Source organism: Macrobrachium rosenbergii, chromosome 2 (genome assembly GCF_040412425.1).
Source record: "Macrobrachium rosenbergii isolate ZJJX-2024 chromosome 2, ASM4041242v1, whole genome shotgun sequence".
NCBI classification, from domain to species: Eukaryota; Metazoa; Arthropoda; class Malacostraca; order Decapoda; family Palaemonidae; genus Macrobrachium; species Macrobrachium rosenbergii.
This window is the reverse complement of record NC_089742.1, coordinates 50,406,771-50,419,270: the sequence shown is the minus strand read 5'-3', so window position 1 is coordinate 50,419,270 and position 12,500 is coordinate 50,406,771. Positions and strand designations below refer to the sequence as shown.

The 12,500-nt window shown below is 35.5% G+C and overlaps 1 protein-coding gene across 1 annotated transcript in view; it reads left to right on the top strand.

The window, feature by feature from the left end:
* Window positions 1-12,500, top strand: part of LOC136843049 (uncharacterized) — a 50,795-nt gene that overhangs the window by 37,213 nt on the left and 1,082 nt on the right. The window lies entirely within an intron of this gene.

Here is a 12,500-nt window from a genome sequence, read left to right as displayed (position 1 = left end):
AAGATGACATTCACGACTGGGCCTCAATATTACATACACACACAACACACACATATATGTGTGTGTATATATATATACATATTCAGACACAGTATATAATATATATATAATATATATATATATATATATATATATATATATATATATATATATATATATATATATATATATATATATATATATATATATATATATATATATATATATATATATATATATATATATATATATATCCATGTCTTTAGTACAAGGTATGCTCAGCACTAAAAAGTGCATATTTTTAAATCAAGTCTTCATCTGGTAATAGTAATAAGATTTGCAGATCTGACACTCGTTTCTTACAGTAGAATTACTTTTATCAGAACTGAAGAACCCTGGATCAAATTTTGCTCCATTATGAAGATGAGCATTACACTTCTCAAGCAACTTTTAAAACAACAAAATCAACCATCCACGTCTTCAGTGATTGATTTTAGTTTTCGCAAAACGTCCGTTTTTCCTTAGGTTGTTATTATTTTCTTTTTTGTTGTTATTATTGATGATTTGTTTATAATCTTTTGTACAGCATCAACAACTACAACCAATATAAATCGGCCACAGAAGTGGCTTAGATGTTTGATATAGAGAAATTTGCTTTGTGTAGTTGACATAAAACATGAAAATTTTTGGCTGCATAACAAGAAACTCGTACAGCAGTGCAGAATCTCATTTGCCATTAATTGGTGATGGGAATTTTGTACAACCTACGGAAAATACATAAACGCATAAACTCATCAACTATAAAAGCGAAAAGTTACAATCTACATTATGGTAAAACTGTCAATCATTGACATTTAGTGACGCACATTTTAATTCAAGGTAATGCTACTCATATTTTCTAAACGCATTTTTCATTCATGCACACTTAGCACTGTTATTTGAGACTTTTTCCATGGCAGTAACTAAATTCATGCAAAGCCAGCCTCCTTTTCCAAAAGATATGCGTTTTCCGTCTCAGCTTTCTTGAACTTACAAACCTTTCCAGAAACATGACCTGTTGAACTAAGAGCTTCTTTGTGAAAGTGTCAAACATGATGCTTGTTGCCAGAGAACGAGCACCGAAAAAGCATGAACTCTCTCTCTCTCTCTCTCTCTCTCTCTCTCTCTCCTCTCTCTCTCTCTCTCTCTCTACTCTGTCTTTTGAATGAGTTCGGATACTGTAGATACAGTTCTGAATACATGTTCCACGTCTGACTTCGCCTGCTAATGAGACTAGTTCGGTCTATGATAGCCCCTGAGCCACTGACGCCCGGAGAAGCCTCGCAATCAACAGTGTTCTGGGATATTATGGGTTAATTCCGTTTTTGGAAACTTTAGTTTGTAAATGAAACAAGTAAAAAATGCGCCGAAGTTTCTTCGGCGTAATCGAGTTTTCTGTACAGCCTCTACAGCGTATACTCAAGGCCACCGAAAACAGATCTATCTTTCGGTGGTCTCTGTATAATGCTGTATAAGACGCGGTCCATGAAACTTTAACCACGGCTCGGTGGTGGCATATCCCATATCGTTGTCAGAAGCACGATTATGGCTAACTTTAACCTTAAATAAAATAAACTGACTAAGGCTAGGGGGCTGCAATTTGGTATGTTTGATGATTGGAGGCAGATGATCAACAATTTGCAGCCCTCTAGCCTCAGTAGTTTTTAAGATCTGAGGGCGGACAGAAAAAAGTGCTGACAGACAAAGGAGGGACAATAGTTTTCTTTTACAGAAACTAAAAACTCCTTTGTTATTCACTCGAATCGAGTACTGGTTAACCAAAATCTATAAACAGGAATATTAAACGTTCAAGAATCTTTATCTCAGGAGTCGTGAGGAGGTAGGTGTAATCCTCTGCATATCGAAAACTGTTGTTTTTGCATCGTGTCTCCTCCTTAGCCATGAATTGAACTGAATATAGAATTTACGCCAAAAGCCAAGCACAGGAACCTATAGAGGTCATTCAGCGCTGAAACGGAGATTGACAGTAAAAGGTTTGAAAGGCGTAACAGGAGGAGGACCTCGCAGTTGCACTATGAATCGATTGTTAGCAGAGGCGGAAAGTAAGATGGAAGAGGATATAAACGGAGGTACAGTAAAAGGAACGAAAGAGGTTGCAGCTTGGGGGCCGAAGGCAGGCTGCAAAGAACCTTAAGTAATGCCTTCAGTGCACAGCATGAGGTGCACTGACGTCACTTCCCCCCTACGGGGTATTAGACGTTCAAGAATCTCTGTTATCGAATCAAGAGTCGTCAGGAGTCGTCTGCGTGTCGAAAACTGTGGTTTTTGCATCGTTTCTCTTCCTTAGCCATGGAAAGCGAATGTCATCTTTCTATCGTTAGCCACGTTTAATATTTGCATCCTATTTCATAGAGAGAGAGAGAGAGAGAGAGAAGAGAGAGAGAGAGAGAGAGAGTTTAAACGTTAAAGTCGTAAGTGTTGAAAAATCATTTCAAGTATTTCTTAAGCAGCGGAAATTTTAGATTTCTTTCTAGATGACTGATCGTTCAATTTCGGACACACCATAATCTATGGACACAAATGTATAGTAATACCTTCCTATAGGAAAATCCAGATATGAATCTGCTCTTGTATTTTTTCTTCTTGAGTTATTTTTCTTCCCTATTATCTTTACAGCAAATGAAAGAATACACAGGAAGCCATAAAAAGAGCAATAATCATATTACAAGTCACATTATACTCACCTCTGATTATTTGACCAACATCATGCTTACATGATGTATTTTCTTGATGAAGACATATAAGTGATGTAAAAACCTACTGTTTTAATATAAGGTTTAAGGAATAATACGGTTCGATATTGATAAGAGAAAACTAAATTGCTGCATTTCAGCAGCATAATTTGACTTGCTAAAATATGCGTCACTAAGTGTTAACGATTGGCAGTTTTAACATAATGTAGACTGTAACATTTCACTTTTAAAGCTGAATGAGTTTATGCTTTTACGTATTTTCCGTAATTTGTACGAAATTCCCATCATCAGTTAATGCCAAATGAGATTTTGTACTGTTATACGAGTTTTTCTTGTTGTCCAGCAAGACCTTTTCAGGCTTTATGTTAACGAAACAAGCAAATTTCTCCATCTCAAACATCGAGGCCACTTCTGTGCCGAGCTGTGGTGTTGTTGTTGATACTGTACAGGAGGTTACAAACAAATCATCAATAAAAACAACAACAGCAAAAAAAAAAAAAAACACCGATTGTAATAACACTCCAAGGAAAAGCTCTGACGTCGTAGGCTTGAGGGAAAAATCGTTTCTCCTCTCCTGGTTCCTTCCTCGCAAGAGCCACAGCGTCATGTTGCACCGGGCTGCTCTTGCTGGCTGCCCCGAGCACAGAGCTTCTGCTTATTTTCTGCTGCCCGTCACAAGACACAATGTAAGCAATAATTTCCATTCTTATTCTTAAAAACATTGCCCCTGGCACCTGGCAAATGATCACCTATCGTTTCTTTTTTTATTTCTTTTCTTATCGACATACCAAAGTCGAGAAATGCCACCCACTCTCTCTCTCTCTCTCTCTCTCTCTCTCTCTCTCTCTCTCTCTCTCTCTGTGCGAGCTTCAGCAGCAAGTCCTTTTAAAGCAATCCTTTATGGCGACAAGACTGCGTTAGTCCTTCGGTATCCTGCAAATACTTCGGCATCAAAGTGCGCCATTGCCTTGTGGTCATGCTCAGCAGTCATTACAAGAAGTCCATGAATGTGTGTGTGTATGTATATATATATATATATATATATATATATATATATATATATATATATATATATATATATATATATATATATATATATATATATATATATATATATATATATATATATATATATATAATATAATAAAATATATGTGTATACATGTAGATCTTATATACATGCATATAAATATATATATATACACACAGACACACACACACACACACACACATATATATATATATATATATATATATATATATATATATATATATATATAATCTCCATTACTATACTGCTGTTATTTTTCATGGTAAGTGTTTCATTAGTGCAGAATACATACTACCATGAATTCCCGATGTGTGTGTGTTTGAGGAGAGAGAGAGAAGAAGAGAAAGAAAAGAAGAAGAGAGAGAGAGAGAGAGAGAGAGATAAAATTAAGGAATGGAAGGAAAATTTGGTATGTGATATAGTGATCGTAACCAAAAATAACTTTTTGGTTACAGATGTTAGAGTGAGCGTATCAGTGTACTTCCACTACTGACGCTTCCCTTTGCCCATACAGCATCAATTATGATTTCTCAAGTATATCAAATTTTATCATTTGGACATTCTCTCTCTCTCTCTCTCTCTCTCTCTCTCTCTTGTGACGAGTACCAGAGCGTTCCATCACGAGCTGCCGTAATGCCACTAAGGAAATGACTTACGTTGCAACATGAAAGCTGGTGTACTTAGCCGTTACTTAATTTTGAGAACGGGTAATTATTTATAGAGATCATGATTAAAATACCATAACATTTACGATATTTACATTCTAAACAAGCAATTTATTCCCATTTTTTCTCAGGAAAAACACAAAAGCACAACCAAAATCCTTAACTCGAGAATGATTGATAATGATCTGCTTTGCAGAATTACGTCTGCGAAGATGTACTCATGGATACCAGGAGACTTACAGTATTTCACTTGTGTCGAGTTCCATTCAGTCATAGCAACAGAGAGAGAGAGAGAGAGAGAAATGATAAAACTAGACCAGGCCTCGCACACAGATTCCACGAATTGTCTAAATCAGGTAAAACATGTTAATGTTTCTTGTGTCGCTCTCCTGACTTAACCATTACTTTTAAATATAAAAAAGAAAAATTACCAAGCCCAGAGATGTGACCGTTTGAAGTGGCGATGTTTCAGATCCCTTCGTCAGTATTTTCCATAACCATGAAATAGTTTCTTACAACTTGCGAGAAGATACGAACTTTTCCGCACGTCCAAAATGATGGTGGTATTCTTCTAGTCTTACAATATATTTTTACCGCCCGTGTAATAACTAAAAGCAAAACCATTCTACATGTGGTGAACTGCTAGGCGTAAAAGTGCCATCATCGCAAATGACAGTTTAATAATCACATAGTTCGTACATATCTCAGCAAAATAAAAGTAGGTCTGGAGGAATAGTTAAACATTTTTGCATGACAGTAGTTAAAGACGATTTTCATCTGATAATGGAATGTCTATCTATTTTTCTATCTATTTACCTATCAGTAATAAAACACTAATATTTTGTAACAGAGGACTTAACGCAATAAAGGCAGCTGGTCATTTTTCAGTTCTCCAAAAACTATAACTTATTAGGTCGTTCTTGTCTGACCATCCAAGGCTGAGAGTGGTGGAGAAAGGCACTGCTCCTATCCATTTCAGGAACCGCGAGTCATCGTTTTTCTCAAATATCTTTCAAACTAATTATTTGATCGAAATAGTAATTTGACACAGTGTACAAGACACCTCCCGCTAATTTTTGGTAATATAGTGCATTGTCAGATTGTTTTAGTTAAGGCGTTTACTCTTGACTTACATGGTGTTGCCAAGCATCGCCAAACTATGCATTCGAACGTTCTTTATCCCCATCCCGTCCCTCCCTCTCCCTTCCCCTCCTCATCCCTCCCTTAACCCACTTTCCTGGCCTCCCCATCTCCGCCCCCCTATCACGTCTATGGGATAGCGGACGTTCGATTGCGTAGATTGGTCGTGCTGACTCTTGCGACTTTGCCTTAAAAATTCGAGAGTAAACGCCTTAACTAGCACCATTTGACAATGCACTATATTACCAAAAATTAGCGGGATGTAACTCATACGCAATGTCAAAGTACCATTTCGATCAAATAATTAGTTTGAAAGATATTTGAGAAAAACGATGACTCTCGGTCCCTGAAATGGTCAGTAGGTACAAGAATTTCTGGAAGCCGAGAATCACAGCGCAATGTTTACAGACTCGTCCTAGACCATACGTTAACATTCTTATTAAGACTTTCACACTTAATCTATTTTGTTCGTCAGCCGTTTGTTCCCTCATGACTTCAACTGATCCGTTTTGCAAACCATGCAGTTTTCAATTGCAAGTTTCAGGAGCTTAGCTGAAACTGGATTTCAAGAAAAGACCTTGCAATGGCACTTCTTCACTTTCTCGGCTAATTAAAATTCGCTCTCTCAATTTTCTTATTTTTTATGATTCAAGTTCTTTCTACATATATTTAATGTGTAATCTCTCTCTCTCTCTCTCTCTCTCTCTCTCTCTCTCTCTCTCTCTCTCTCTCTCTCTCTCTCTCATTCTCTTCTTAACTAAAAATTGTTCTTTATAGTAAAAAAAAAAAACAAGATAACAAGCACTGCCACAGTTATTCTTTGGGTACTAAATCAAGCATGGTACCCTTAGCATACCCGTGTCGCAGCATTGGCATTACGTCACACCTTTACCTTAAAATGAATCATTCACTTATATCAAAGTCACTGTTACACTTACTTTTATTGCCACATTCACTTATATCAACGTCAATGTTACGCTTACTTTTACTGCCACACTTTCGTATACTCATTACACCTTTAGTTCTTTTACACTTCTCCCAAGACTTCTGATTTATGCATCCTTATCGGGAATGCATCCTCTGCCAGCTCTCTGTCTGAATGGTAAATCGATCTCAAATAAACACTTGTTGGTTTTCCTGTCTATGCTGCTATTCATTAAAAATCGTCCCTGCATCTATTTCCTTATCACTGTTTTAAACTATTTCACTTCACATACAATTTGTTTATGTGCATTAACAATTACCCTTGACTTGCAGTTTTAAAACTTGGCTAGTCAATTCTTCGGTACATCCTACAGAAATTCCCAAATCTTTGTGTTCACTTAAAGAAAAAAGAAAGAAAACAGACGTTATTGAATTAAGAGATTTATTAGGAGTGGTAGCATAAAAAAACTTATGAATTTAATGGCACAGAAACTGCTAAGATAAGGTCTAATTTCTGCTTTCCACGGATTTCAGGTATAATACAGAATTCAAATTTATACCTGACAAAAGTTTCAAGGAATGGCGCAAACTGTCAAATCCTGTACTTAAACCCCTGTCTTCCTTTCACTAGGGCCCAATTCAACCCCCCACCCCCCATCTACCAGAGTCAACCCAATAACCATAGTCTCTCATATCCTACAGCCTAGTTCTAGATCCTGGGCAATGGACACATCCTTGTGAGGATAACAGCAGCAGAAGGTAAATTTGTCGTTTCATTTCTTTTTGTATAAAAGAAATGTCTCGTCTCCATTTTCATCTCCCCCATTAATTTTCTTCCTTTCCCTCTTATGATCAGGATGCATTCTTTTCAAGATATGTGATCTCTCAAAGAATGCTAAAGAGTGGTCAGTTGCTGCAAACGTCCTCGACTCGAGTGCCTTGATGACAATCACATTCTTGCAGAATACTTTGTTTGTCTTATGAGAGAAAATTACGGAAATAAGACGGTCCCGGACGAGTGTCGTAGTCGGTGACATTCACCATTCCTAATTACCGGCCTCCTGGTCACGTGACATGCGCTCAGTGATAATCCTCCGATACTGAGGTGCGGGGTGACTTCTGACAGTCATGCCATCAGATAACGGAAAATAAATTCGTTTCTCTCTCTCTCTCTCTCTCTCATTCTCTCTCCCAACATCCCTTATTGGACCATTCATCAAAAAAAATCGGCAGAAGTTATTTAAGCTTCTTGTTTTTGCCTTCCCATGTAATGTTGTGGTTCCGGATATGGCCCCAAACTCTGATGTATTTATAGACTAATGGAACAGAATTCCACGGCATCAACGTAACTCTCTCAGTGGGTGCTATTAAGCTTATTTTATTTATTCATATGTTTTATTTATTTCATTTACTTATTTATTTATTTTCTTTTTTTATATTGTGAGGGGTGGTTATTTACTTTCTATGTCATGAGTTGGTAGACATTCTTGCAAATCCACATACATACATATATACATACATAGGAAAGTTCACTCACTCACGCACTCAAGACAAATTCCCACTCCCCAAATTCCGATACACAAGCGCTCAAGCACGCAAACATACACACAGGCACAAAAAATAGAAATGTATAGCACTTGATTTCCTAAGTCCAGCCTTGAAACCCCGCATAACTAACAAACAAACAAGATGCTAGCGATTCAAAGTTTCTCACAACAACGCTTGATGCCAAATGTCCCCCATCAAGATTGAATAGATATGTACACTTTGGCAAAGCCGGACTTGGATATGCCGTTATTGAAAACGAAATCCTGAGCATTGCAGTTACTATTAATAACTTTCTTTCCAAGAAAGTTATGCCAGGGGAACTATTGTCAGTCTTCAAGGACGTGGAAACTACTAGATATCTAATACAGGAAACTTACAGGTACGCGAATTATGTTACTAATCAGGAAGAGGTAAACTCACGACATACAAGATATATTATTATAATAAACACAGCCGAAACTTCCGAACAAAAAATAAGACAAAATGTTCTCTCAAAAAATCACTGCACATAGCTTTTACTTCAGAAAAATGTAAGATCCAGTCGAAGGAGACACATCACGCCAAATTCATTGATCGAAAAGTATCCATATTTGGTATTTAAAGTGAATTATACAAGTATCTACAGAGAAAATATCAGATGACCTACTTGGAGCCAAGTAAATGGATATGGCAGAGTAAAATAGCAAAGAGCAACTAATAACTGAAGAAATATCAATATTTTTCATCTATGTATAACAAAATAAGGACTGTGTGTATCACCACTACGGACACACCATCTCACATTTGGCGTCTACCTTTTCCTTCTACTTTTCAATCTGTCGAATTCTTTGCTATATATTATATACATACACACACACACACACACACACACACACACACACACATATATATATATATATATATATATATATATATATATATATATATATATATATATATATAAACACTTTTCAGTCATATACCTCTTCTTTTAAAAATTGGATGGGTCACTCCTAGGGTTTCGACCACTGCCTATTTCTTCTCAGCTCTCTCTCTCTCTCTCTCTCTCTCTCTCTCTCTCTCTCTCTCTCTCTCTCTCTCTCTCTCTCTCTCTCTTTTTAAGTCTCTAAATTGCTAAATATTGCCTTATTATATAACACACACACACACACACACACATATATATATATATATATATATATATATATATATATATGTATATATATATATATATATATATATATATATATATATATATATGTCAATGGTTATCTACGAGGAAATGTCAAAGCTTTTCGTAACGTTTATCTAACGATATCTGTCAAAATATGCGATTTCTATTATTCTTTTCTTTCTTGCCTTTCTTGCTATATTTATTATTTTTATAATATTCTATGAAAGCTTATGGCAACTTTTGCCCGATGATTCACAAAATTCATTTTGAACTGTGAGTATAATTACCAGTATTCAACCTATTTCATCTTACTTTGTCCGTATACTCCTTGATGTAAGGTGTTTCAAATTATTTGTTGAATTTACAAATGTTTTTTTTTTATTTTACATAAACGTTTACTTTGCTTGTATACTAGAATAACCATTAGCGTATTGTTTGATGATATAAGTTCAGATTAACATCGAAAGAATATAGCAAGGAAATGTTCCATAGGGAAAAAATAGTAACGTGTAGGTTACAAGACGCACAAGCATATAATAGCCATAGGAGACTTCAATGCGCAATTAGCAAGGAATCTTTCCAGGCATACTCGTGCTATCATTGAGAAAAAAAATGAAGTTGAGATAACAAGAAATTCAAGCGTATAAAGTCACGGGAGATTTCAATGCGCAGTTAGAAAACAATCTTTTCAGGCAAACGCGAGTCATGAAGGCGAACTCAATACGTTGATTTTGTGCCTCCGGGGATAATTACGTGACAAGTTGTAATATAATTTTTGGAATTGAGCTTTTAATATATATATATATATATATATATATATATATATATATATATATATATATATATATTTTTTTTTTTTTTTTTACATAAATGTATATATATATGAAAGTGTATTAATGAGACTATCTCGATTGGCAATACCTGTGTAATAGATAAGAATTACGTGTTTTGATTAAGTTAGTGACCAGGCATGCTTGATTCGGCTCATAGAGCAAATATGAAAGGCCTCGATGCCAGCAAGATAACTAGAGGACTGCCATCAGATTCTTCAGAATGCCACACAGTCGATGTCAAAACATTAGTATACTGAAAAAAAAAATATTAAATAAGAGGCATAAATTGGTTTCCAGCAAATCCTGCCTTGCAGAACTGAAATTAACGATAAAAAGAATACTTTTGGACTTCTGCGTATTTTTGAAAATACAGTTGTTTAAAATTTTCTCTTCAGTAGAGCTTAAATTTAAAGCAATAGAATATAACTTTTAGATCTACAGCGTAATTCTTTCTTCTTCTGTAAAGACTCCAGTAAATAGGTTAATTGAAGGGAATTGTGAATTTTTTTTTAATACAATCCGGACCAAGTGCTTTTAGTTTTCTGTAAAACAAAACTATTGTGCCGGCTTTGTCTGTCTGTCCGCAATTTTTCTGTCCCCCCTCAGATCTTAAAAACTACTGAGGCCAGAGGGCTGCAAATTGGTATGTTGATCATCCACCCTCCAATCATCAAACATAACACATCGCAGCCCTCTGGCCTCTTCACTGATTTTTATTTTGTTCAAAGTTAAAGTCAGCCATAATCGTGCTTCTGGCAACAATATGGGACAGGCCACCACCGGGCCGTGGTTAAGGCTTCATGGGCCGCGGCTCATACAGCATTATACTGAGACCACCAAAAGATAGATCTATTTTCGGTGGCCTTGATTATACGCTGTAGCGACTGTACAGAAAACTCGATTGCGCCGAAGAAACTTCGGCGCATTTCTTACTGTTTTTTTTTGTCTTCAAAGAAACAGAAATGCCGCGGACTTCAAAGATCAATAATTTAAATGGAGGACATGGGATTACATGGGTACAAAGTAATACCATCAGGAACACTGGAATGTTATTTCACAGAAACACCAGATGGCAAATGCCTCAGTCACCAAACAGTGCTGCTTGCCCCTTCTCAGGCTGCTGAGACATTTTCAAGGCGAGTCCTGACAAATTACTTTGAGCTAGATAGATAGATAGATAACGGGTGTATAATGAAATAACCAGGATACAGGTATCCATTTTACTGTAAAAAAAACACCGAACGTGTGTATTTGTACAAATAAATAAATAAATAAAATAAAATAAATAAATAAATATATATCAATAATATATATATTATAATATATATATATATATATATATATTTATATATATATATATATATATATATATATATATATATATATATATATATGTATGTATATAACCCTATCTTTGTAACAAGAACGAATATGAAAATGAATGTTTGCAAGACCAAGTTCAAAATGAAAGTGGTTGATTTATTTAGATACTCGGGGGTAAATATATACAGTACCTGTGGGATGAGAAGAAAGGTGAGCCACAAAATAGGACTTCACCTGTCCTTAACTCATCTTTCCTCGCACCAATCACCATTGATATGTTTTGTCCCAAAATGCACCAGGAAGAGTGAAGAAGTGAAGTGACTGTTGGCCCAACTTCACTTTATGAAGTTGTGAATGCTACCGGCAAAGGAAAATAAAAAAAAAATAGAAAGCTAGATAAATTGCTCAAGTAGTAAACATAGCAAAAGCCAGGATGAGAGAGTAGGAATAGACTATAAAATTGGTATAAGTGTTACATTCTTACGTTACGTTTCTTGTGCAGACACTGCATAGAGGTTACGTTAATAAAATCATTTTACTTTATACAGGATGCAAAAGAAAAAATTAAATATCGCTCAAGGAAAAAACAGTTTACTTAAAGTTCTCCAAGGATTTCGTATAAAAGGTGAATTACTCAAGTTAAAAAACTACCGTTCAGCAAAATAATGAGAGAGAGAGAGAGAGAGAGAGAGAGAGATAAAAATAACCCTGGAGTTACAAAGTCAGAAAATTACCAGCTGGAAGATATCATAGCCGTCGACGATTGTATATAAAGAAGATGCTAAACAGAAAATCGGGAAAGGTAAGAAAATCTCTGTGTTTAGATTACTGTAGATGTGTTAATTAACCCCGCCCCCCACCACCATCACAAAAAAAGCATAAATGAAGCTCATCAATAGCCGGACAATATAAGAGTAAAACAGAGAAAGAACGATGGTTCAAACAAATACATAAATACACATACACACACACACACACACACACACACACACACACACACACACATATATATATATATATATATATATATATATATATATATGTGTGTGTGTGTGTGTCGTATATCTATAAGTATGTAATGTATATATTTAATATAAATATAATAATGTACATACATTATATTATATAAAT